The sequence below is a fragment of the Erithacus rubecula genome, assembly GCF_903797595.1.
Source record: "Erithacus rubecula genome assembly, chromosome: 6".
NCBI classification, from domain to species: Eukaryota; Metazoa; Chordata; class Aves; order Passeriformes; family Muscicapidae; genus Erithacus; species Erithacus rubecula.
The window spans coordinates 6125026-6152996 of record NC_136688.1 but is presented as its reverse complement, the minus strand read 5'-3'; the positions used below and the strand labels follow the sequence as shown (position 1 = coordinate 6152996).

At 39.9% G+C, this 27971-nt stretch overlaps 1 protein-coding gene across 4 annotated transcripts in view; it reads right to left on the bottom strand.

Annotated features, from left to right (window-relative positions):
• SOX6 (SRY-box transcription factor 6) overlaps positions 1–27971 on the bottom strand; it is a 369092-nt gene that overhangs the window by 335723 nt on the left and 5398 nt on the right. Inside the window, exon 1 of one of the 4 annotated variants that reach the window (XM_079307921.1) lies at positions 27430–27555. The exons of the other annotated variants lie outside the window; for them this stretch is intronic. The gene's annotated coding sequence lies outside the window, so the exon portion shown is untranslated. Of the gene's footprint in view, positions 1–27429; positions 27556–27971 lie in introns of those variants that run through there. 4 annotated transcript variants of the gene reach the window in all.

Sequence of the window (27971 nt, the reverse complement as noted above, 5' to 3'; positions counted from 1 at the left end):
GCCTTTCTTTTCAGAGCCACACCTGCTGCCACTTCTGACCAACTATTCCGTCACGTGCTTCCTTTAAGAGGTTTTCAAAAAATCTTTCTCACGGCTCGAAAATACGGAGCCGCAACTTCACGCTATTTCACGCCTTTCCTCCTCCCCCATCGCAGCTTGATGTGCTAATATTAAAAATCCTAGAACATAAATCAGTAAGTATATTTCCATGTCGGGTGAGGCAAGGGTGCAGAGCATCTCAAGCATTTTAGGTCAGGGGAAAAAGTCTCCTCAGTTACCATCTATCTGATACAGACACACGCTGTGTGGTATTCTCCTGTTCAGAGGCGATGCCAAAACCTTTATCTTTCAAAAGTAGTGGCAGGTAAATAATCTAGACCTGAAAAAATGCATCTTGAAAGCATAGTTTGTCCAAACAGAATGTGTTTTATTATCTTTCTGCTTAAGCTGAAAATTCCAAGGAGTTATTGGAATTATTCCAATCAATTTAGATAGCCAAATTTGTATTTCATTTTTTGTTTGCATTTCTGTGTGCAGTGTACTGAAAGCAGATTTCAAAAAGAAATGTAATTCAAAATAAAACAAAAAACTCCTCTGATTGTATCTCTCAATTTTAGAAAAAATTAGTACTTTTTGACAAATCATGTAAAGCCAAAACTGATAAAGTGGTAAAAAGACTTTCCACCTCCCATATCCTAGGAAATTGTGAAGCTCAAGGAAGCTAATCTAAAATTTGCTATGTAGCAGACTTTATTTACTGGAAAATTTTCAATGTCAAATACATGATTTATATGATTTACAAAAAGTCAGTAATTTCTGGACAGTCTTTTGAAAGATTTACAATATTTACAATTCAGCAATTCTTACTTCTTTCATGGTACTGGCACACTAAATTGAACAGTTAGCTCCATCAGGGCTCATATCAAAGCAGGTGTTATAGATAAAAAAGGGACCAATTTATAATCAGGGATGGCCCCATGTGGACATGGAGCATTCCTCTGGGAATCCATGAGTGACCAGCTTGGTTATAAGTGCATAGCAAATTAAAGATTCTACTATAGTAAGACTGAGACCCATGGGAGCCATTTCTAAAACCTAACTGTTAAGGCAGCTGAAACAGGAGCACCTAAAGTAAGACTCGTAATCCTAAATTTGTACTGTAGCCACTGGGTCAAAGGTGGCCTGATTTAGGAGGCTCTTGGTAAGCATCCCTGATTCCAGCAGCAAGCAACTTTCAGAAGTCTATCACACCTACACTTTGAAGTGTTAGAATGCATCATAACTCTAACTTTAGACAATCCTACTGAAAACATTATCCCAGTAACCACGGGATCATACATTTGGTCAAAGTTTGGGCTTGATCTTGCAGGTCTTTTCCAAGCCTACTGATTCTATGATTTCAGTTAGACTTCCCTAACCAGAATTTGAAGCATATGATTGATTTTCCCCCTCTGAGACCTTCCCTGGTCATGGCAGTCTCATTTCTGCCACCTAATTTCATACAGGAGTTTACACATCCCTTTAGCATATTTCTGATCTGACACTAATTGGCTTTTTTGGCTTAGCTTTAAATCTAGCTATTGTCTAACACCAAACCTAACACTTCCTTCCTTCAGGACAGACAAATGTACATGCACCCATGCAGATATTTCTGATGTATATATCCCCCTTTGTAGGGAGAAGGGCAAGCTCCCTCCAAAAATATATGAAAACAGATGACAAGCACCTGTTGCATTCAGTCCTTCGGTAGCATATAAGATACAGACTGAAATGTTTCTGTATTACTCCTGTTTGCCCAGATCATGCTGAAAGCTGCAGGCATGAATGGTTAGTTTCAGAAATAAACATTATTTTTCATCTAACAAAGGGAACTGGCAGTTTAGACTAAAATTTCCAAAAGGTCATGAAAGTCTGGAAGAAAGCCAATGCATTCCACACTCTAAAATTGCAAAGCCCTTCTAACAAATGTATCCTCCTCCTTCTCACTTAAGTGCTGTTCTTAGGTCTCCAATACATTTCTTCAAAAGCAGTGAAAGTATATGCTAACATAGCAACTTTGTCCAGCTGGAAAAGCCATCTATGAGACCAAATCAGCAGCTTAACCTTTTAATTTTACTTGTTTGATTAACTTGTAGTGTCTACAATCTTGATAGCAGTCACGTGCTATTAATTAATTTCACTAATTCAGGTAGCATTTCCATCGACTTGAGGAAATTTCAGACTTTGGTCAGTATGAGAAATTATGTTACATCCTGTGGATGATGAAAAAAAGGAAGGAAAAACCTTTGTACCTACCGAATTGAGCTGTTGTGATTTCAAATCAGTTGTTCTGCACGTACGGATATAATGACAGGAAAAAAAGTAATTATAATTAGGTGTCTATTTTGATTTTTCTCTTCATAGTATCCGTACTGAATGTCATTTGATTTTAACAAACTCTAAAGTCATTTCAGGCAGACACTGTGTATCTTTGCTGCTACCAGTCTACTTGGAGTCTCTAGTTTATTTCTACAAAATTTCATATGCAAGCATTTAAACATTTTTGATTACTTAAAAAAAAAAAAAAGAATACTTAAACAGAAAGTTGATAATCTAGAAAGGCGAAACAAAACTGATCTGAGCAATCTATTAACAATTGTTTTCAAGGGATGCAAATAGAGAAAAAAATAAAGAAAAACAGGGAGAGGGAAGAAAATAAAGACAGAAAACCAGAAATGGGTGGGGGTAAAATCAATTAACAATCTGATTTTACAAGTGGAGCTACACTACAATTGAAGCTCCCCCAAAAAAGTCAAATGTGACTTTAATGGGACTCCATCATGTGCCTAAGAGACTGTAACTATAAGCAGGACATTCATTAGGATTTAATCCTTCATTTTCAACAGATGTCTTCACTGAAATTAAATTTCTACAATTAAGATGCCCAGTTTGCAGCTCTTATTTGCCTGGAAATATTCACTAATATCAACTTCATTGGCAGCAGAATAAAGCTACTCTCACACTCCATCATTACCAAGAAACTGATAAATCAGATAAAATGATAATTCTTATCAGAGAATATTCACACCATGTCAGATATCTTGTGTACATGCCTAAATGATGAGCTAAGGCTTTACATACAGTTACCAACATTCCCAGAATCATAAAAGCAACATGACTAAGAGGCCTTTCTTTACTCTGCATAAAAAGGCTTGAAGTTAAAAAAACTCTCTATACTACACAGAGAACATTTTAATTTGAAAGACAACAAAGTTTCTCCAGGAGAAAAAAAAATAAAATAAAAATAAAAATTAAAAAAAAAAAAAAAAAAAAGGTATCACAAGTTAAACAAATGGAATATTTATACAAGAAGAAAATCCAATACATGAACTGAGTTCAGGAGGTGTCTAGGAATTACACTTCAAGAGAAGTTAGACGTGGCAGTTTCTGTACGTTTTTAAAAGCAGATTTTCATCACAGGATGTTCTGATTAATACTGAAGATTCATCACTGGAGAAAAAAGTTAGGTAAAGGAAATTAATTCAATACTGATTAAACAGATTCTGATAATAAGACCATCAACATAAGGAATGTTTTCCCAGAGATAGCAGTAAAAGTCTAAGTCTCTGAATCACTTAATAATATACTAAAAGGGATAAAATATATATATAGGGATTACAATAATGAAGAAATATCTGTATTATTAGCTGCTGAGTGCTTTACTAACTTCCATTTGTTATGGCAATTCAAATGGGAAAAACCTTTTTCTTTAACAATAGTATCCAAAGAGTAACAAAGCGGTATGGCCTCTTATTGGAAATACAAGCTACTTTTAATTTTGTGGGCATACAAAATGCCATCATTTGTAATCTGTATCAGACTTTCTGCCAGCTGTCTTCAGAAATGAATCCAAAATTTCAGAGCTAATAGCTGAAGGGAGCACTGGAGCTTCCATTTGACACTTCTGTACCTGCATTCTTCTCAAGGCCACAAAATCAGCCCACAGTAACCTGGGATATCTGTAAATAATACATCTTTATGTAGACATGAAAATTAAAACTAAGATGGTAATAATACCTTCATATCAAGGCCAACTGTCAGTGCCACCACCTTTATAAGTGGACACCGTTCATACAAATGTGTTTCAGAATCACATCCTTAGAAATTGTGCAGTTTATGAAAAAAAAAAAAGTTAATATGGCAAGATGTAAACTTACTCCCTATTTCCCTGCTCTTTTTGCTCAAATTAAAGATTTTGCTTCTGTTCCCTACCATAATCTCTTCTTAAAATACATAATATCACAAGATTTCTAATCCATGACAGACTTCCACGGCAGTGATATGCATCTTACAGTGCTGAACTTGAATTTGTTGAAAGGCATAAGTATTTCCAGCACAATTTTTCTTCCCACCCCACCTTCAGTCTGATATCACCTTCATTCATTCTTTCAGACCAAGCCAATCACTTCCTAAATGCTATGCCTCATTTTCTTTTCCAGGCAGTTTCCAAGAGTCCCTGGCATTGAAGGAGCTGTGAAACAACAATGGGGACTCAGTCTCAACATCTCAGCAACTGGATGTTCGCTGTCTGCTGACCTTGCAGCAAGGAAGATTCTACCTCGAGCTTCCCGGGTGAACAAATAATTTTAGATTAGAAATACTGAGCAGAAAACGACAAGAATCCTTTTTGAGTTCATGTCCTGTATTCTGCTTTCTTTACCAAACACAGATTGTCTGACAGACAAGTTTCTTTCTCCATTTGTCCAGTCTCTTCTAACAAAGAAAATAAAGTTGGCACAGTGAGTGTTTTTTCACTCTCCTTGACTGAATGCTATCTATCCCAGTCCCACAGAAAAAGCAGTTGGAGTCACCCTAACCTACTTTTCTCTACTACTTTTGCACGTGGCCACCAATTAAAATATTGAATCTGTGAGTTAAACAGGAGGTGTCTTATTCAACATCAATGACAACCCCACACCACACATAGCCTAAAAGTTAAAATGCATCTCTTTAAAAAAAAAATTACTTTTTAATATCAGCAAGTGTGTTAATTGTGGTAAAATGAACAATACTGAAATTGTTTGAAGACAGAATTAAATTTAATGAAATTCACAAACAAACCCCTTTTAGAAAGTAACAACAGTTTTTTGAACATTAAAGAGAAACTCATTATATCAAGACAACTCCAATGTAAAAGGCAAACCGACTTCAATCACTGCATATCTGCATGTTAATGAACTTGCTGTGTGCAGCAGGGACTGAACAAAGTAACAGGAAGACTGTCTTAAAGCACACAGTACACTTTAAAAAAAAACACGCCACCTTTAATCAATGAAACACCTTTTCATTCGTACCTTAATAGCAACTGAAATGATTTCAAACGTAACACAAAGGGAAGATGATACTTGGTAAAGGTTTCTTTAAGACATAACATTTCTTGCACATTCTTTCAGCATTCACATGCTGTCAGCATCACTGTGGCAAAGACTTTCAAGTTTCAGCAGACAGATACCGCCTAGTACAAAGTCTTTGTCATAATAATTTCATTGCAGCCCCCTGATCAAACATCTAGACAAATCTGAGACTGAAAAGTGAGAGCTAACCAGTGACCTTTGATTAGAACCACAAGCACCAGTTTTAATAAAATGCCTCATTCATTGCCTTCCACTGCCAACAAGGAAGGTGTGTTTGAGTCTGAAAAATGTAGTCAATATACCATTTACACCCATATAATGATTCCTATTATTCACAGTTCGAATTTGTGACTGTAGCAAGTGAAACATAGACATCTTAAAATAGCTAAATGAAAACACACTGACAACATTCTACCTTTAAAATATATTCAGGAGCCTGCCTCTGCCTTTCTGTTGCCTGCTGCTGGCTTTCATGTCTTGCTGATCGTATTGTAATAGGCTTGGCTTTTTTCCCCCCACAAGCCTTCATTTACACAATGTTTGGTTTGTTACAATTTCTCAAAAATCTATGACTGTTGGCAAAGTCCAGTTTTAAGGGGCCTTTAAATTCGTACTTCACTTAAGAAACAGTGAACCATTCAAACATAAGTTTATAAAGCTGCCTTTTTGTATATTATACATGAATATTTATACATTAAATTTTGAAAATTCTACTCACTTTTGGAGCTGAACTTCCTATCTAACTTTGAGGGAAGCTTGTAAAAAGACCTAACAAACTTTGCAGTTGTTCAACACATGTTTTTGCTCAAAAGCACCCAAGTTGCTGGTCTCTAATACAGAAGTTCAAGGAAATACAATTAAAATCCATTTCACATATTTGTGCCTTAGCATGTCAGGCAAGAGGACAGAAAGGGGGTCTTATCACATTTATTTCCCACTTGAAAAGCGAAAGTCTTAAGAAGGGTAATAAATATTCAAATGACTTTGCACCACTGAGCTACCATATCAAGCTAATGATCTGTAGTCTGGAGCTCTATAAAAAGAAAGCTTACTGCCTGCCGTCACCTAGAGGTGTTGCTGTAAACACTGTGGGGGGATATTCTCCTCTCAGTGTGTGTGCATGTAACTACACTTAATGCTGTTTTCAAGACAGAATATATTGCTGAGTTGTAAAACAGAAAGACGGGATGAAACGCACGCAGGAAAAGAATGCAAGGACAAGATTAATTGAGAGGAAGTTGCTGGAGATTTCACTTGGCTTGGTTCTGCGCCGTGCTCTGAAGGAATGGGTTTGTATTTCAGGCCCCACTCGCACAGCCAGGAGAGATACAGATGTTCAGTCATCCACAGGGTGGGAGCTCATGGCTACTTAACCAAGAGCAAGATGAGTGAACTCCACAGCCTGCCAGAGCCTGCTGCAATCTTGAATTCACTTTAACAGAACTACTGAGGCCCTGAAGTTGAATGGTCCACTGGCTAAGGGAGCAGACCCCTTCAGGCAGGAAGAAAAAAGAAATAAATGGTAGATTTGTCACAAACACTGCATCCTCCCTAGAGCATGGATCAAGCAAACTTGTGGTCCATCAAAAGCCATGGAGTAAGTGCAGCTCCAAGTACATTAAAGAACCACTTCTAGCCACATGTATGAGGGTACATAAAGTCTTATCTTTATTAAAAAATAGTGCATAAGAAGGAGAGATGGTCTGCCATTTAAGCAAAGGCCTGGAAATGAGCCATATCTTCCAAGTTCAAATTCTGGCTAGGACCCAAACCATCTTGAAACCTTCCTGCTTCAGTTTCCCAACTGGAAAAGTGAGAATAAACATACTTGCCTACAGTATTTCTCTCTCAAGAGTGGAGGAATAATTAAACACAGGGTACTAGTCTTGTCTACTTGGAAGCTCCAACACCCCTTATCACCTCTAAACAAATGTAAAAGACAGATTGAAATTGTGCATCTTCCCTCTTGCATACATTCACTTCCTAACATGCAAGAGAGCTTAATCATGGTTACATAGGATTTTTAGGCTGTTCAGAGAAAAAGGGAGACTGAAAGAAAACTGCATGAAAAAGGCATACAGAATCAAAAGCAAAGCTCCTCCAAGGTCCATATTTGCTTTCCTTTGAGTATTACTCTTATAAAAGCACCAACCTTCTTTCAAACCTGGAGGAAAATGCCTGTCACCAGAAACCCTCAGGTTTCTCTCACCAAAGCCAGCAAATGACAAGTAACCTGGAACTGAATACCAAGGGAGAGTCAAACACTTTCTCTCCCAACAGAGTGACATAAGCCAGGTTTTTACTGTCTCTGCTTTTTGTTCTTATAGATTGCATGGCAAGCCATGCTGGCCCAAAGGTGATAGTGGTGCCTTCTTGTCTAACATATACTCTAAGAAGTGTTTTCCCAGTTCTTTGGACTTTTAAATCAGCTGGAAGAGGCAAAGTTCTGTTCAGTTATAAAAATAATGTATTATCAGAGAGCAACTTTTGACCTATCATGATCCCATCAGAGCTCAACTATTCAGGTTTACTCAGAAGACATTCAAAGTCTAAGACCTGAATCACCCACAGTTTCTCTCATACCAGGACACAGAGAAAGGTTCTGTTCAGACCCAGTAATGAAGAATGGTGTACATAGGTTTTCAAAGCTTCCTTCCAGGACCTGCCTATAGTATCTTCAGCACTGCTGGCATCTCCAAAAATGGGCCATTCTCCATTGACTTTTTATTTCTGGCAAACAGCTCTGAATCAGAACTGTGAGAAAGGAAATTAGTCCTGATTTTGTGAATAAAGGTAAAATGCTTAAAAAGAATGAGAAACTAAGACATCTAAGACTTCTGCTACATATCAATGACCACTGTGCAATTAAAAAAATAAAAATTAAAATAAAAAGAGGAAAGGGAAAAAAGGACCCTTGTTATCTTACATTTGAAGGATAAAAATACCTCCCCATTAGTATTTTAATCATAACTCCTGAAGTTTGTTTGTTTTCCAAATGCCATCTTCTGAACAGTCCAAGCACACAAGTCCAGCTCATGCACAACAGACATTCAAACACCTTGCAGCTACAGAATAAGGCTCAAGGAATTTGATTCTGTTTACACTCAAAGCCCAAGTGACCCCTGAAAATATAGTACAGGTTTAACATCCTGATTCATTATCTATTTACCAAAGCAAAACTGAATGGCTGAGAGGAGAAACTTTATCACCTTCTACTGATACTCCTCTGATTGTATTTATACATTTTAAACATGCAAGAGACAAAGACAACTACTCAGAGTGTTTTAAGTGCTCTGGAGTCTAACAAAAGCCAGGGAAATCTAGAGCTATCTATCTGAAGCTGCCAAGGGATACTGTCTTACTGTCTATGTGTGTACATCCTATACCTTTAATGACTTGACAATTCTCTTTCATTCTATAACAAAAAAAGCTACTGCTAGACTGACCTATCAGAAGGTCAGATTTCCCAGGGTTTGTCGTAGGGGTTCTGTACAACCACAGATTTTAAGACATCTTTTAGATTTAGAACAGAATTAGCATTTGTTTCCTCTAGATAATTAAAAAATTGTTTAATGTCCATTCACACACTAGATATTTTTTCAACTTTTCACTTGCAGATAACCAAATATAATTACTGCTGTAATACAATATAATGCTACTGTTTGTTTCTTCCTTAGAACTGCCCGGAATTACATGACTATTGCCACCAAAATGGAGCAAAACAGACTGTTAAGCATTAGCTCCAAGTTAAGTGGTAACATGATCTATTTAGTGGCACACTTATCAAGTCAGTTCTGCTGCTGTTTATTTAAATAGAAATTGAAATATTAGCTGTTCAACAAACTCCAGGCATTCTGGGCAGGAAATTGAGAGGACTCTAGACCTTGCTATATGGAGAGAATTTTAGACAAGCCTTCCCTAAACAGTTTCCTATTCTGAAGTACAGTAACATCTCTAATAGTCAAGGAAAAAAAAAAAAAAAGAAAAAAAAAAAGAAAAGAAAAGAAAAGAAAAGAAAAGAAAGAAAAGAAAAGAAAAGAAAAGAAAAGAAAAGAAAAGAAAAGAAAAGAAAAGAAAAGAAAAGAAAAGAAAAGAAAAGAAAAGAAAAGAAAAGAAAAGAAAAGAAAAGAAAAGAAAAGAAAAGAAAAGAAAAGAAAAGAAAAGAAAAGGAAAAAAAAAGAAGAAGAATAAAAAAATGCCATAACAAAGCTGGAAGAAGAAAAATGTAGTCAGGGCAGACAGAGTGCAGACACATTCACATAATGATGCTTGCCAGGGTAACAGTCCTTAGGCTCTGCAATTACAGCCAAAGTGAAAGGATACTCTATCCAAAATCGTAAAAAGTCAGATGGATTCCTGATAGTACACACTGTTCATTAAAAATCTGTTTTAAAACACAGCTTTGCATCATAGAGAAATCCACCTACAATCTTATGCCCTTGAGGGTATTACAACTACTCAACAAATACTTTAGCTACCAGCTAACTAGGTTTTGTCATGTACCTTTAAAATCACTTTATAAATTCTCTGAAAGACCCAGCTCTTCTATCCACATTTTCTTTTAATATATCTATATATACACTTTAAATGTTGTGATTTCAGATTATAGAGCTAAAGGATAATTTTGTATTCCACTGTTGCCACCTGTCAGTGAGTATTTCCTAAGGGTAGTGCCACTATTCCCAGAGTCTCACACATCCATATAAAGGGCTGAGTTTTCTTTCTAAACTATCTGGATCTGAATGTTCAGCCATAAAGATTTTGATTTGCTGATAAGAGTGTTGCAATGCAGCAAAACCAAAGAAGTCAAGCAATGTTATCTAAATAAACTAAAATCATTATGCCTGATCAAAGCTACCATACAGTCAGTTTTGGTCAAGCAGCATAGCACAAATAGCATATTCTACTGCAAGATACACTTCAGAATTCACCCTGCAAGCTTTCAGTGAACAGAACAATTCCAAAATAATCAAATTAACTGAGCAAGGACTTCACAAATGTACACAAAGAATGAGAGAAAGAATGAGAATGAGAAAGAATGAGAGAGAATGAGAGAAAGAGAGAAAGAGAGAAAGAAAGATCCCACTACAAAAAAAAAAAAAAAAAAAAAAAAAAAGACGTACATTCTTCATGTAATTTTTCTCATGCCTGAAAGCATTATATATATAGCAAAAATTACACTGGTGTCTTGTGTCTTATGACTAAACAGTCTTGTTCTACTTCTTAGCTGTGGTGATTTTTTGGGTTGCTTTTCTTCACTGGGAAAGTACAACTCTATTGTACACATTTTCATTTTTTATGGATGATGCACTTGCTTGATACTAAATGGAAGAAATGCCTTAGTAACGTAATCAAAAATATGCAGGCATGTGTTTCCAAAATTAATTTTGATATTTCCTGTCACTGAACTTGCCTCATCAGAGCATAATAGTAATTTCATAGTTGTAGCAACGCTGATTTCACCACATAAGAATCTACGGGAACATTTGAAGTTGCGCATGTTCAAGATTTTTTTTTTTTTTTTTTTGTCCTGAACAGCTACACAGACAGTGAGTCTCAAATTCTTATCACTTCCCAGTAAGTCACAAAGAAACTGGCTTCAGAATTTCCAAAGGGGCAATAGTTGATATTGCAATCTATGCACAGCTACAGCTCCTTTCTTATAAAAAGATGGAAGTCTAAGTGATCACTATTAAGCATTTGCTCACTATTTAAATTGCTTTCTTGCTGTTTAAAATGTATATTTCAATCCTTTTAAGTAATTAGGCAATCAGTAAAAAAATAATAATAATTTGGGTTATTACAATTATTGTTCAAGGGTTAATTTATATAAGCACTGCAGGGGCTATACTGAACACTTATTTTACAAAAGACCTTTTCCTCCTGTTTCACACAACATTTTTCAGAAAATAAGCAGTTGCACAAAAATGTTAACATATGGCAGCATTTTTGGAACTGCTGTAGAAATTAAAGGCAATAAAAATTGCCTTGGACAAGAAAGGACAAATAGGCCAAACCAAATAATTATTCTTGCAGCTTTCTTTAACCACTAACTCCATTTTATATGCAGTTTCCGATCTCTCATATTAAACCTGATCATATATATTTAATTCCATTCTTAAAAATTTCAGTAGACAACTTCAGTGCTAACCTACAACTGCCCTGTCAGAAAATCTTTGATGTCACAGCATAATAGCTCCTGAAAGAACAGCGCTAATACTTAATGTAACATGAAACCAGGGCCCTGCAGTGGGGCTGTCTGCTGTCAGGAACAAACAGTTTCACTGCTGTTCCCCAGAAGTGACAAGATTGAGAACTAACAGGGCAGCACCTCCTCGGTGCTACAGGAGACCTGTGCACCAGAGTCACTGGCAGATCCCACAGAGCAACATTACTAAATAGCAAACAAACAAAAAAACCACACTAAATAAAAACGTCCAGCACTGCAGTCATGGATGCTCTCTTCACCTCTTGCAAATACAGTTGATGTGAAGATGAATTATTTCCATGCTGCAAATGATAAAACAAGAATCTGTTTTTATGTGGAGTTTTCTTTACATTTCATGCTTGAAAATAAAGATCCTTGTGCTGCCCTATGCACCTTAAATTCTTTTCCAGAATTTATTGTTTTCTCGCTATGAACATTAGATCTCTTTAGGTTTTGTACTGAAATTTTAAGACTAAAAGTACTGCTAGTTGGCTTTCAGCAGAAAACTAAGACACTTTCCCCTGTTGCTAACCCAGGTGCTTACACATCCACCTATGATCTTATTATCAGATTCTTGACTAATGAAAACCGTTGCACCCATTGTCAGAAAGCTCTGGAAATATCAGATTCCAAAATCATGCATGTCCTCTGCTCTGAATGGCACCAAATGTTTCTTGCTCAGTGCCCCTTTCCACAGAGCTTAAGTCCCAGAGGAGTGATGAGATACTCACAGAATCAAGTCCCATATGTGTCTGCTTTGGGCTCCGTATTTTTACCTCTTTCAAAACATTTTTAAGATTCACATGTAATATTGCTTTAGGTCAAAATGTATTACTATACATGAGAGTACCAGGCTCCCATGGAAATCAGTTCCATTGCTGGATTTATTTTCTCTCTTGGAAAGCTGACTAGTCTATTTTATAAACTAGCAATAGCTGTATTTTTAAAGTTTTTAAAACCTGGCCTCTGGCTAACTTGTAAACATAGGATATATTATCCTTTTGTTTGTAAAGCTTAATCCTACAACTGTCAAGCTGAATAAATCTTCAGAATAATAGTAAAAATATTAAAAAAATAGTCATCACTAACAGAAAATTGAACTCAGATTGAGATAAAAATGTCAGTGGCACAAGTTTTTGACACATTTGGCACTACTTATAGAACAGGGAACACTTTACCATTTAGATTTCTTAAAAGCATTCTTGGACTATCTGATTTTAAAAGTCATAAGGTGATAAATGTTTTTAAAAGTATCTATGCTTCACCCTCCTCCTTCAGTGAATCTCTGGTAGCTGGCAAAGAAAAAGTCATAGTGGTTTAAGCACGTAGGAACTTACTGACACTGAAATGGAAATTCCATTCTTCTGGTGGATTCAGAGCACACGTCCATAGAGCAGCATTAAATTTATCTGCTCATACATTTGCAACTCGCAGCATTTGCTCCCAGAACACACTTAAACACACTAACCACGGCGCAAGCACCGAGCTGGAGACATTCTTTATACCTTGCAGTGGCAGCAGATTGCACAGGAGGAAAGAAGGGTGCTGTGAGTAGAGTAACATGTCAGTAATCACGATGATTACTGTGGCGGCATCAAAACAATCGATAAGGCCAAGTTCTCCTCCCTCGCCCTGAGTGCTGGCACCCGCCGCTGCCCGGGCTGCATGGCAGGCGGGCGCTGCTCCTCCTCCCAGGGCTGCACCACAACTGCTCTCCCTGCCAGGGCTGGCTGTCCCTCCACTCAGACACTACACGGCCTGAGCTGTGGTTTCAGCCACACACTGACATTGTTTGAGGCAATCACACGGTCATTTACTGCACCTCAGCTGAGAGGCAGGAAAGAGGAGCTAAACGTATGATTTCTTCTGTCCCTCCAGCTAGACGTGCAACAACATGCCTGTCTACACTCTAATCTAGGCTATATAAATACTTTACCTCAGCTATTTTAAAGACAGAGCATAAAAAGAAAGACAAACAGTCAAGATTTAGGCTAGCACTTAACTGTACCCCTATTCCATCCTGATGGGAGCAAGCAAAAACTCTTACAGAGACAATGAAAGTCTCTTCCCTCAGAGATTTGAAAAGATCAAGGTCTGTTCCTGCTGAGGAGAAATGGCATCCATCACCTTTGCTGGAGACATCTAGGATTTTTCCCCAGTTTCCTTTTTATTTTTTTTTAATTTATTTTTAAATTCAGTTTGCTCAATAGAGCCTTTGAGATGCTTGGTCAGAAATTTGGGGAATAATGGACAAATATTTACTTAAAATTCATATATAATTGACAGCAATTGCAATCACGCAATTACATAAAAAAGACTCACTGGCTTCTGCAACACTACTGGGGTAGTGCCAAGATTATGCTCTTAACAGAACAGGTGAGAGGAGGAGAAGGAAAACAATTAGAACCATTACCTTACATGGCCAAGACATTTTGAGTCAAGACCAAATATCTGACAGTACTGCCTAGAGATCTCAGCTCAGATAAAGCTCACTGCTAATAATTGTTTGAAGAATGCTCATTTGGAACAAGTTTTAAAAATGATAGTAGGAAGCAGAGAGACTTTGGAAACAGAAAAGTCAATATAAAGATCGAATTTATTTTCAGAATTTTATATACTAACAGTAGGCAGGCATTATTAATTTCTGCAGATAAACAACATAGTCCAAACAAAGAAGAAATAAAATCTGGGTCAAATGTTGGTCTCCTGATCAAAAATCTTAGCAATTTCACATTAAACATAAGTTGATTATAAAGAACATATTTATTTAGCATCAGTAATTATGTAAAATGAGCCATTCCCTCTGGAGATTATCCATAGCCTTCTAGACAAAACAAGCCCCAGAAGTTTTTAATCCTGACCATGTTGCGGGCTGACCATTAAACAAAGGAGCAGGTCAGTGAGGAAATTCATAAGGCAAAAAAATATATAAACCACCACTGGTGAATAAGGATTCAGCCCTCCAAAGTGCTAAGCACGTTGGCCCCAATCCAATGAAGTACTTAACTACATGCTGAATTTTAAGCACATACATAGTCTCATTCCCACTGAGATTATTCCTGGGCTTTAAATCTCACCATGTGCTTGTATAGTTTTTTGAACTAGGACTTGGTATCTTCAAGGACTTGAACCCTTGAGTTAGGAGGTGGACCTGGAAGAGCTCAAGCATATGAGTTTTCTACCTGTCTTAGTCAATCATTCCAAATTTCATTCTAAAGATGTGAACCACGCAGAAATTGCAAGTTCAGATTTTGAGACCCAAAAATAAATAAACAAATAAATAGATAAATAAAGAAATATTCTCCCATGGGTCTAGACAAAGAACCAAAACCCTTCAACTCCTCTGCCTGAGAAAACACATTCTGCTGAGTTCAGTTGTAAGAATCAATACTGGGAATAAATGCCAGCTCTCTAATTTGTCATTGCTATTTATTTTAATACAAAAATGGTGAGAAAAGGCAAAATACTCTTCACACTTTTGATCGTAGTCATTATGGCTCCAACACCAGAGAACAGGCAGCCTGTGGCTGTCAATGGCTTCTGGCAAATGAGAATCTCTTTACCCAGCAATTGCCTTCACCACAACTCTGGAATTCACCACCAGGAGAGGGAGGCCCAAGTGTGACACTGAGTATGCTTTTGGACAAGCAAAATACCAGAAGAGCAAAATGCAAATAAATTAATTTTGCACATCAAACAAATCATGGCTAATATTAAACAGCCTTTTATCTGTATGCAAAAGGGGTTGTTTGTTTAATGTTCTCCCTTTTTCTTTTTTTTTTAATTTCAGAGCCCTATTCATTGAAAAAAAAGAAAAAAAAAGGCAGCTCTGAAATACCAAATATTTTTAAATACAAGTAAAGTAATTTTATTAGAATCTGAACTTTAAAAAAGCTTTGTAAGATCCTGACACATTAATCAAGTGAGTACTTGCACAGAGAAACTTAAGAGGGAAAAAACGAACCACATGCACCTTTGAAACAAATTGTGGAAGGCTATTTTGTGCAGTGGCTGCTGTGCCTCATTTGGACATCTGTATTACACTGCGGCATAGAAATGGAATAGTGAACATGCATAACCAGTCATAGAGTGATCCTAAAATAATCAGACAGTCGGCTGCCACGATCTAGCAGCTTTAACTAGATGGAATATTGCTGTGGGGATCCATTTGCTGGTCCACAGTATTCACCAAGAAAAAGTATTAATATGCTACATGGTGGGTTTTTTACATGCTTAAGAATTCCAGTGAAGCCACAGTAATGAGTGATCCTGCTAACCCTGGGCACTCTTAAGAAGGAACATTGAGGATATACTGATCCTTCTCTGGAAGTTTCAGTGGCTCAATGTCTTTTGTGATAAAGCTTCACATTTCTTGTACTTTTGAAATGGTTCCCTGTTTGTTACCTCTGTATCTCAGTTATTGAAATATGGGCCCAGCCCAGCCTACCACACACAGCTGGAAGGCTGCAGGCCATAGTCCAATTCTTCTAAAAGAACAGTCTGCCACAGGAAGTCCAAAAAAACTTCTTGCTAAAAGTACAAGAACTGCACTATTTTCCAGAAAGCTGAGAATATAGAAAAACTCCCTTTTACATAACACAACATTGATAGTTCTGGAGCTTGTACATCCCAGTTACCAACAGCTGTTCAATCATTACTCCCCCTCTAACCTCAATTAATATCCCATTTGATCGTGAGTGACAAAAGTGCTGATTTTGATATCTCATCCTCAGTTCTTGGAAAGTGGAAGAGCCTAAGCGAAGAAGGAGAATAAAGTAATTAGGTATGCCTTGAAAGGCTGCAACCACTAATGCTTATTTGCCCCCACGCATCCTAGGGTTTTTTCCTGTCTGTCTGCTTCTCATCCTATCTCCTTTCTTCTTTCTGTTTCCTTTCATTCAAGTATTCTCCTTCCCTTCCCATCCCCAGAAACTACTTCAGATTCTAAAGTACCTATTTAATTTCTGCTTTGCTTTTAGCTAGTCTCAAAACTTCATCACCAACAAGATCAAAAGGACATAAAATAAAATCTCTTTTCACATCCAACATTCAGACCACAAACTGGTGTGCAAATCTATTGGAATTACTAATTTACACTGATCATCTAGAATATGTTAATCCTTTCAAAAATATTTGCTATCAACCAGTTGTCAGAATGATCAATAAAACACAAAAATGTTCACGATTCATGCTAACCATTCACAGACTGATGATATAAATAATATTTATGTACTTCTAAAAAAGACTGATATGACCAAACTGATCCACTCAAACCTTTCCCAAAAACCTACATTTTCTCAGACAGCAAGGACAGATAACTTGTGTCCCAAAGAATTTTCTGTGAATAACTTGATGAGCAACAGAAAAGGAATACAGAGATCAGTCTTGAATACTGTATGCACTAAAGGGACTTCTTCAACCACTGCATGTTATCTTCTTTAGAAGACAGCATTGCACCACCTATATAGAGAAGTTTTAAAAATTTACGTGTCAAGCTGTATCCAAATACTATGTGACTACAGAAAACCTCTATGCACGTTCAACAGCAATAGGAGCATTACAGCTGCTACTCAGTTCAATTATAAATACATTCACTCACTCTTCCCTCCCATCTTTGTCCTTTCATAGCCCTTCCCTTCCTCTCCCTTTGTTTTTTCATCCCTTCTTTTCTCCCACACACTTTCAAGAAGGCCCAATTCAGCACAGTGTGGCATCGGCAGAAACCAGCGACAGCTGCTGTTCCAGCTACAACAGTGAGTGGATTTAAAAAAAAATCAAGGGACAGCTTTAAAGTTTGGGAGAGCTGTTTAAACTGAATGTGTAATAACTCTACTGAGGATTTGGACTTTGGCTACACTCAATAGGGGTGCTTCATTACCTACTTGTGGGAATGTCGCTTGTCTGTGGTGAGGTCACAGCCTCCTGGCGGTAAATTCCGTATGTGCTGTTTAGCCCGGTCAGCTGAAAACAAACTAGCAGATGCCACCCTGATTTGCATCCAGTTGCTATTGATACTAAAGGCACAATATGTGAAAGACAGGAAGTATCATGTGGGAGCCACACTTCACCAGTGTGAGGGGAAACGAGCCTTCACCTTCTTTATCTAATCATCCCAAGCAGAATTACTGAAATAGAAGAGTCTTCCACAGCAGGAACATGGCAATCAAAACCAGTCTGGGGGTGGATCTGACTCTTACTGGTTTATTGGTTATCCTAGGCATTTTTGTGCCACTTTGACTGGAGTGGAGAAGTAAAAACAGCAATAGCTTAAATCTTGATGTTTGCACTTCTAATGGAAATCACCCATACAAACGATTCAGCATAACAATTTCCACCTGCCCCTTTTGGGTTTGGTTATGTTGCACTCATATTGTGAAAAATTGAATTCAACCTGTCCAAGGGAAGACTTCATAAATTAGAAACTCCAGCTAATTCACAGTAATAATTCTTTAGGTACATTTTAACTCTCCCATCCACATTTCTTCCTTCCCTGGAAAGACTTTACAGCACCCACAGCATTCAAAGTCTTCCACGTTTACCCCATTGTGATGAGTTTGTGTTTGTAATTTGATCCCATTCCAACACACAGTGTTGTGCAATGGTGTTTTCAAATCAACCTTTAGTGGGCACGCCCATGCATCCCGTAAAACACATTGCAGTGTGGCTGTAGTAAAATACACACCCGTGTAGCTGCACTGCCGCTTCTAATAAGACATTTTGTTACATTCTTAAACATCACAGATTGAACCCTTCTTGTCTCAAGGGGGTAGACGAGTTAAAAATAATGAGATTTTCACTGACTAAAGAAAAACACTAGCCAGGAGGAAAGATAGTGTAGACCAGCAAGAAAAGAAAAGAGTTTTGGCTTTCTCCAAAGCTTGAAGGAAGATCTTTGAAGCAGGGAACAAGGACTCACTGAACTGCTTGGATACACTTGGCTCCTTAAAGTCCAGGTTGAGTGTTGAGGGTAAGCACAGAGACACATGAGAAGGAGAATATGCTTTGTCTTAAGTTATTTTCTAGAGCATTATGTGACAATACTTTTCTTGGTCTCTTCTGTTTCACATTTTTCTGTCCCACTACTCTTCTCTACACTGACCCTTCACAGTCTGTGTAGCCCTTGTCCCAGTCTACTACCTTCTAACTCATGAAATCAAGGTGAAAAGCCAATCATGTCTAACTTGTTTTGAAATAAGTGAAGATTCCATTGTAATTTCCAAAGAGAAACGCCGTGGGCACCATAATTTCCATATGCAAAGAACAGGTAGCATAATGGGAGCTGTCTATAGAAGGCAACCAGAAAGCATGAAAAAGATTTTCCTGGAATTCATTTTTGACCTTTTGGTTAAGCAATGAGAATAGATACAAACAGCAGAATGTATGCACATTAACCAGAGGTGAACACTCAATTTCACTCATAGGGGCTACCATAACAAAATTGCTACTAAATACATGTTAAAACACAAGTACTTAGGGACATTTAAAAAAATGCCACGTGCATATCTACATATATTTGCACTAAAGGTTGAATAAAGTATATTCCCACTGCAGTGGCCTGTATGAATCCCATAGCAGAAAAAAATATGAAAAGACTTGCAAGAAGATAATCTGTCCTCAGCAGATCAGGTATGAATGAAAGAAAAACAAAAAAAAAAAAAAAAACCCCAAAAATACACAGCCACAGTCCCCACAATTACAAAAGCCTTCAGGCCAGCAGTCAGAATCCCCACATGCTGCATAGTACACTGCACCAGAAGACCTGCTGGAAGATAGATATGGAGGGACAGTTGGTCTAACATGTAGTTTACATGAGGTGAATTCCTGTTAATATCATCCTAAAGCCATAAAAAACATAATGTAAGCAAACCTGATCCCACCCTGATTGACACAAAATTATTCTCTACAGTTAATCCAATGCAAACAGGGCCTTGACACACGAATCCTCTCCCCAAGATCACAAAAAGTTCTTTCCATTGAATCCAGAAGAAACTGCATCCTGGCCTAAGGAATGTGATTGTGGCTAGAGTAAAAAGGCACCCTCCTGCTTAAGTAAACAGAGTTACACTGGCTTATACCAGCTGAGAATCTGTCAAATACCAAATTATATCAAAATATTCCTCTGAAATAGCCCAACATTCAAATTCCATATATATCAAATCTTTCAAAATGCTCGTTCTAATAATATCAGACAGGCTTATATGACAGTGCTCTTCTCCAGAAGTCTTCCAAAATCTGAGTCCTCACCTAGTTCCAACTATTACTTCAACAGGTGGATTTGGTCCTTCTGAGGTGAAATGCTCTGAGTATCCTTAGCACAACTAGGACATAGAGGAAAGGAAGTGAGGATTCACTGAGCCAGTTAAAACTATAAGAATGTAGATGGGCAGCTCCATCCTATCTTAGCTGGAATTAGGCCATGGCACTGAGGTTAACCCCCCACTAGTGCAGAAATACCATGGGTTTTCACTAACCACAAATGGTCAGGACCTTGGTGGAACGAGCCCATCCACAGCAATCTCACAGATGCAAGAAGCAGCAGAACTGTCTCTGAGAGGGTGGGATTCAAACTCAAAGTACCCATGGATACATCCATCAATCATCACCTAAAACTGGACAAAACTAAGCAAGATTGCTGCAATACTATCACAGTGCAAACATCTGTTTAAGCACAAGGACTTCCTAAAAGCTCCACCTCAGTAGTTCTGGAGCATTAATGGACAGAGCATCTCTGAGTAATGAGGAAACTCGCAGAACTCTCTGCCTCCTCCGCACTGGGACTCTGACCAACGCAGTTTATGAAGTAAACAATTCAACAGCAGCCCTTCCGGAACAGCTCAGGGTGATCCACTGAGGAATTAAAGTCACATTTATTCCAGAAAAGAGTTTCCAGATAGGGAGCACCCTGCAGTATTTTATGTCAATTTTCCCACAATGGCAGGTCCTTGGAGTAATATATAAATTCTCCTTATGCTGTGTAACAGTTAGTTGGAATTAGTAAACACATATTGTTCCATTAAAAATATTATGTTCCAGCACATGCATTTAATTTGCCATAAAGTATGGTATGTAAGAAATCACACCATTTGCAATAAATCTGAAAAGATATTAGCATTTTTGTTTCTAATACAAGATATTTTATGCAAGTTGTAAAATTTCAGTGGTATATGGAAGGGGTCTTAGCGAAATACACAAAAAAATATGACTATAAACAAGCCATCATTCTGGTAAGAGGAAATACAAACAACCAGAATAAAAATAGTTGATGCACAAAAGCCATAATGAGGGGGTTGCTCAAAAAATAACTTCTACTTTGAATGGTTTGGATGAAATACAAATTATCCACAGAAAAGTGTGGACTGGCATAAATGTTTGTACAAAATTATAAGTATATTTCTAGAAGTATGCAAGAGACAACCGCCTGCATGCTGCACAAGGTCCCAACAACGCTCTGCCTAAGTGCTAGTGCACAGAGTCCAAACCACTGCATTTTAATTACTATGCAGCCTCAGATATATTGCCTTTGATATGGAAATGTTCTTGTTCTCTCATCTTCACATACGGTCTCATGCACAGAAATCTTTATCTGATTCATAAAAAATAAACTAGAATCCAATCTCAACACCTGACCTCAGTGCTTAGAAGTTTTTTACTAAGCATGGTGTCACTATAAAAAGAATGGGTAATATTGGTGTAAGTTAGATATTTTGAGCAATGATATGAAGGATTTGGAGTTAGCAATCAAATCAATACTGCACCTCTAAGGTTTTAGACTTTCCTGTTGCCTTATGTCAGTCTACCAGTGACTGGAGACACAATTGACTACACTTTTCTCTATAGCTCAAGAAGAAAGAAAAAATATTTAAATGACATCCTGTCTTGCCACCGATGGAAAAGATGCAACTCAGCCACTTGCTGTATGGAATAGGTTCTGAAATATAATAAATCACTAACATCAAACTTTTCACCTTTTTTTTAAATTTGGATGCTACATTCTTGAACATATTTTAAAGGTATGTACTACAAAGTTTGCACAAGAAGAATCAAAACATTTCCCAAGCTTCACTTCAACGCTCAGGTAAATAAACAGAAAAAATACTTAAAATACAAACCCTTTCCTGTATCTTATATTAATTAACATGCTGCCCATAAGAAGGCTAAAAAATTTGGCTTTGTCAAATTCTACTAGTCACTCAGAAAAAACATTAAATATTCAGACCTATTTAGGTAATTCTCCTAGATCTATAGAATTACATTCTCTCTTTCTAAAGAATATGATCTGTGGAAGCTCTCTATAGATGATAATGACCCATCTGTAAATCATTTTGTTGCAGGTTATCTGTTTTTTATCACTGCTAGTACCTGTCTGTCCCTGATATGATACCCTTAAACACATTAACTTGATGGAATGTTTTGCCTGACTTCAAAAAAGCATTCATTGATCCATTCTGTACTATATATGAATTACTCTGATTAACCTAGTTTAACAATATACCTAATTTTATCTTACTCATTCGAATTCACAAGATTCAAGAAATATTTAATTGGACTAATTTCCAAGCAATGATTTTTACAGACTTGGGATGCTGGTTTTTTTTCTTCTTAATTTAAGAAGACAAAACAGTAAACATAAAACTGATATAAGTATTTTAAAATATACAAGAGGAGGAGAGAAATGTCTGTGTACTGATTCTTGTTTCTTTAAGAGAAAATCCATTTTTCAGGTTCCTGTTGTACTAATTGAAAGAGAATTATTTAAAACTTCACTGAATACTTGAATATACGATGGGTATCTGTAGCAATTTCATGAGTTCCAAAGAACTCTAGACTTTCTGAAAGACAGTAAACTAAAAATTGGCAGGAAATCTCTTACAATGATGTCGCAAGTATTTGTTGTTGCCACAGAATACTGTTTTAAAAGAACACCTACTTCTGTGCTGAAAAGGCTTTGGGAACATGTAATCATCCAGTTTTATCACTTAGAAATCAGCTGCTTTCCAGCAAATACATCTATCAGATCTCTCTCAGAACTACATCTAAATAAATAGGCACATATTTCAGACAGGCATCACACCAGTCCAGTACACAACCTTACTAATGGTAGGATTTTATGGTGTTTAGTTGTTTTCATAATATGGTGTAAAGGCCTGCAATGACACATGTACAAATACATACTGTGGGAGAAGCGTGCCTAAAAATCTCTGAATGGCTTGTACAAAAGAAAAGAAAATTCAGTTTCTATGGTTTGGTAATAAGTCCCCTAAAAGTTCCCATTCTTACTGTTCTACCTGAGGAAAAATAGAAAGCTGTGTAAATAAAAATTACACCAAAAGCCACTGAAAGAGACGAGCAGAAGCCAGCCTGCTAGAGTACAAACCTGAAACATGCACCTCTGTGTGTTTTGCTGCTACTTGACGAGCGAGCTCTCTGTGAACCAGCCAACACATCACACAGCAGCACTTCTCTCCCGGGTTCTGACACCCTGCAGAAATGTCTCAAGGCTCTGCCTCTGTGATTTACTGTACAAACTGAAATGTTTTAAAAATATGTCGCTGTATCACTGCAGTTGACATAGTTCACATAGACACAGACACCCCTATTTACATAACTTTTGAAAACTTTAGCCATTACATTCAAGGTCTGCCAAACCAGTCTGCTGATCTCTAAAGTGGAGATCTAAAGTAGATCTCTACTGTGGAAAAAAGGAAATATACAACATCCCATTGTATGGGGTGGAAAGCAATAAATAAATAAATAAACAAACAAATAAATCGACTGAAGCCTTTGGAGTCTGATCTATACACTTCCAAGGGGGAAATCAACCCAAGTGTAAAAGATTGATGGATATGCTTCCTGAAGTGGTATCTCCCAAGGTGATCACTGTGTTTAGCAGATAAAAGAGGACTAAAGAAAATTTCTAATGCCAACTGAGAAAGAAAAAAAAATGTATTTGTTATTGCTATCATCATGCAAAGCTCTGGCCTTTATTGCCACAAGATATTTCAAGGCCTCCAAGAACTGCAGGGATAAGTGGATACTCTGGACTAAAAATACGACCAAAGATGCAAAAAAAAAAAAAAAAGTCCAAAGAGATTTTTTTTCCTGTTGAGCAGAAGAAGTTCGGCAGGATATGACCACAAACAGTTGTTGGCCACATATTAAAAACCACTGGCGAGGGTACAAGCACTGGCAGTTCCCACTTGTGAACAAAATCAAGCTGACAAGTGAAGGCGACTCACTTTGGATGTCAGCTATTATTTTCTACAAGTATTTTCTACTGGTAAGACACTTGTGGCCTTACCAGTGAAACTGATGGACTCCACTTTGTTTCTCTTGTCTCTTTCCTCGGTGTGTAAAGGCAAAAAAAAAAAAAAAAGGAAAAAAACCGCAGCAGTTACATAAGTTGAGCGGAGAGTCGGGAACGTGCAGGGAGAGACAGCCATCTGTCTCGCTCCCTTTATGCTGTGTTATACACATGGCACTGGCTTGCACCCTGCCATCTAGCAGAGAAGGCAACCGAGGGAGCGCTGAGGCAGCCCAGTTCAGCCTCCCAGCAGAACCGAGACGCAGCACTGAGCTGCAGGGAGGAGGGAGGAAATAATGCGTTTAGCAGAGGATGCGAGACTGCCGACCAAAGGGCCCCTTGCGCGCTCATCGCTGAATGAATTAAAGTTCCCGGGGAGGAGGCCGGGGGAAGCGCGGCGAGCGACACGAGAAGTGTGACAGGAGGGAAAGGGCCGGGAGCCGCCAGCCGGGGGCACGGCGGGCACAGAGCCGGGGCACGGCGGGCATACAGCCGGGGGACAAGGCGGGCACAGAGCCTGGGGCAAGGCGGGCACAGACCAGGGGACAAGGCGGGCACAGACCGAGGGGCAAGGCGGGCACAGACCGAGGGGCAAGGCGGGCACAGAGCCGGGGCACGGCGGGCACAGACCGGGGGCACGGCGGGCATACAGCCGAGGGACAAGGCGGGCATACAGCCGGGGGACAAGGCGGGCACAGAGCCTGGGGCAAGGCGGGCACAGACAGGGGGACAAGGCGGGCACAGACCGAGGGGCAAGGCGGGCACAGAGCCTGGGGCACGGCGGGCATACAGCCGAGGGATAAGGCGGGCACAGAGCCTGGGGCAAGGCGGGCACAGACCGAGGGGCACGGCGGGCACAGACCGAGGGGCAAGGCGGGCACAGAGCCTGGGGCACGGCGGGCATACAGCCGAGGGATAAGGCGGGCACAGAGCCTGGGGCAAGGCGGGCACAGACCGAGGGGCACGGCGGGCACAGACCGAGGGGCAAGGCGGGCACAGAGCCTGGGGCACGGCGGGCATACAGCCGAGGGATAAGGCGGGCACAGAGCCTGGGGCAAGGCGGTCACAGACCGAGGGGCACGGCGGGCACACAGCCGGGGGCACGGCGGGCACACAGCCGGGGGCTCGGGGTCCCCGGCGCTGCCGCGTCCGCTCCCGCCCCGCCGCGGGGTTCGGGGGCTCCGGGGACCGGCCCGCCCCGGGGGTCGCTGCGGGGCCACAGCAGCCCGGGGTCCGCGGCCGGGCTGGGCTGGGCCAGGCCGGGCTGCCCCGCCGGGCTCACCCCGCGCTCCCTCCCCCGGCTGCCTCGGCCGGCGCGGCCGGGAAGCGGCCTGGAGAGCGGCGCTGGGAGCGATGCCCAGGGCTCACCTTCCCCTCCCCCCGGAGAAGTGCGCTTCAAAATGGTTTTGCAGGCGAGGCTGGCCAGGCTGCGCTCGGTGCAGGGCTTCCAAGAGCAGTGCCTGGGTTGGTTTCCGTATATTCTTTGGCTTTTAATAGCTAGCTGAGGGAAAAAAAGCATTATTGTTTTCTTTCTTTCCTTCTCTCATTGCCTATTCTAAATTTGACTCCAAAGTTTAAGCAGTTGAATTGGCTAATTCTGAATACAGTCTATTGAGAGACCAGACACAGCAGTATATCCCTGTATAGCAATAGATACAATGTGCTGAATTGGCAGTCTAATTATAAATGTGGCATTTGGACCTCCTTTCAGACCCAGTGCCACCTTACCTTATGAGGGAACTTCAACTACAGCAACTGTTCAAAACAAAATGCCATTACAGGATCAACTTCACCCAACACTGGAACCAGCCAGGGGATTGTTTTACAAACAGCCTTTCTCACTTAACACAAGAATGTATTATAAGGAAAAGTTATGGATAGTGCAGAGTCTGAAGAAAACGCGTATGTAGTTTCTGCCAGGTGTCGAGCTACTTCAAACTGCAGCATACTCCAAATGACCTCATTATTTTCTTTTAAATGTACTCACTATAAATAATTATTCCTTAGTTTTACTAGAATGAACTGCTAGGTACGCTTGATGTTTATATTCCAAGCGTAGTGTGCATGTAACGTCATGAGCACAAAAACCCACGAAATATCCTGGCTCAAAACAAAAACCTGCAATAAGATCTTGCCAAAGAATCGTGGGGTGCTGAAAAAAAGTTTTTTAAAGGGTCTTTTCCAGGGAAATATTTGTATATAATGGCAGGCTACATGCACATATCTCACATTCATTCTTATTATTTACTTTATGGTATTATAATGGCTTAATTAAATGAGTGGGCACAAGCACGTCAATAAAACAAGTCAAGTCAAGTCGAAGTCTCAAAACAGGTTTCAAAATTGCTCCATTACACGAATACAGAGAGGGAAATTCGTTAATTTTTGGACTTCGAGCTCTGTTTGAGGACTTGATAGAACTGTTCTCCTGTCCTCACGATCAGCACTGAAGATGGAAATGGCAAAAAAAAAATGTTAAAGTGGGGGTAAGAGAAAGCAGTAGGAACAAAGTGCCGCTCGTGTGCCGAAGGCTATTTAAATTTGCTTAATAAACATATACCTTATCTACAAACAGCAGGCGAAGATATATTACTTTATCACAGAAAGTTTCACCTCTCTGTTTTTGGGAAACACCCCTAGGACAGCACTAATCTGCCGTCCCCAGGCTCCCACCGGGCTGCCTTTCCCTGCGGCCCCCCTTCCCCCCACCCCGGCCACTCAGACGCAACACTAATTGTCCTTTCACGGTGCCACTTTCACTCCTCGCCGTCCTTTCACAAGTAACAAAACCGCAGCAAACCCCACGGCGAGGCGGCCCGCAGGAAGCGGAGACAGCGCCCGGCTGGACACGAGGGGTGCCTGCGAGTGACCTCCGGGCCCTGGGCGCACGGCTCGGGCCGCGGCCGGGGCTGCCGGCCCGGGGACACGCTCCGGCGGCTGGGCTGGCCCTGCACCCGCAGCTACCTGCTCACATCAGCCCTGTCTGCTGTGCCTCTCCCCTACCTACAGCCAGCCGCGACCCCGCCGCCCGTACACGCGTGCATGCATTACACGAGCGGGCAGCGCCGGTGCCCGCTCCTCCCCGGAGCAGGGCAAGCCGCAGAGGCACACTCATTAGCTCCCACTGATGATTCCTTTCAGGATCATGAATGGAACAATTGTCAAAAACTGCGGGAAAAAAAACAAGCCCCGAGACTATTATATACAGACACAGCTTGTGTGCGCGCATGTGACAGTTGCAGGCAACCCAGATTTGGCCATAAACTCTTCAGCGTTATCCGAGATAAAACATCAGATTGCTTGTACGGTAAAAGAGGCTTCTTATCCCCAGTCCAAAAAAATAAACAGCTTCGAAGGTAGTGAAACCCAGGAAAAGAACAAGCTCTCCACAAAACACACCTTGCCTCACTCGTATCCTGCAGCACCGCCTGTAAACAGCTGCGCTAGCTTGTTGCAACTGCCACTATTTTATTTTAAAAGAATAATAACAGTAATAATAGTAAGTGAAATACTTCCTGAAAACTTACTTTGCATTTAGTTTAGGCACTATTCTTTTTTTCAGCTCGCAAAGGAAGCCGTTTTGTCCAGGTTAGGTATTGTCTACTTATGGATCAGCCTCTGGCTAAGGGTTTATTTTAATTTATGGCTTATGCATTCTTTTAAGGTCGATTTGCATGACCTCCGGCAAAGAGCTAAGGCAGCAAGAAATCCCAAGTCGACTGTTGCCACAAAGCGGCACGCATCTCCCCTTCCCCGGGTGTAAACAGAGCTCTCTAATGATGGACTGCCTTCTTCCCCCCTCCTTGTGTATCACGAATTAGGGCGCGATATCGATTTTAAAGTTTTCGGTATAACTTTATCCGCAGGCTCTGCTGGGAGAGAGAAGGCGGCGGCGGCTGCTCGGGACAGCGCCGCGCCGTGGCCGAGCGCGGCACGGCCGCCGCCGCTCCCGCAGCTTTGTGTGCTCCCCGCAGCCGTCCCCGGCCAACTCCAAAGCACTCAAACCCACCTCAAACTTCGCGCAGAACCCACGAGCACCACTAAACTCCCTTCGCCTTTCTCCATCCCG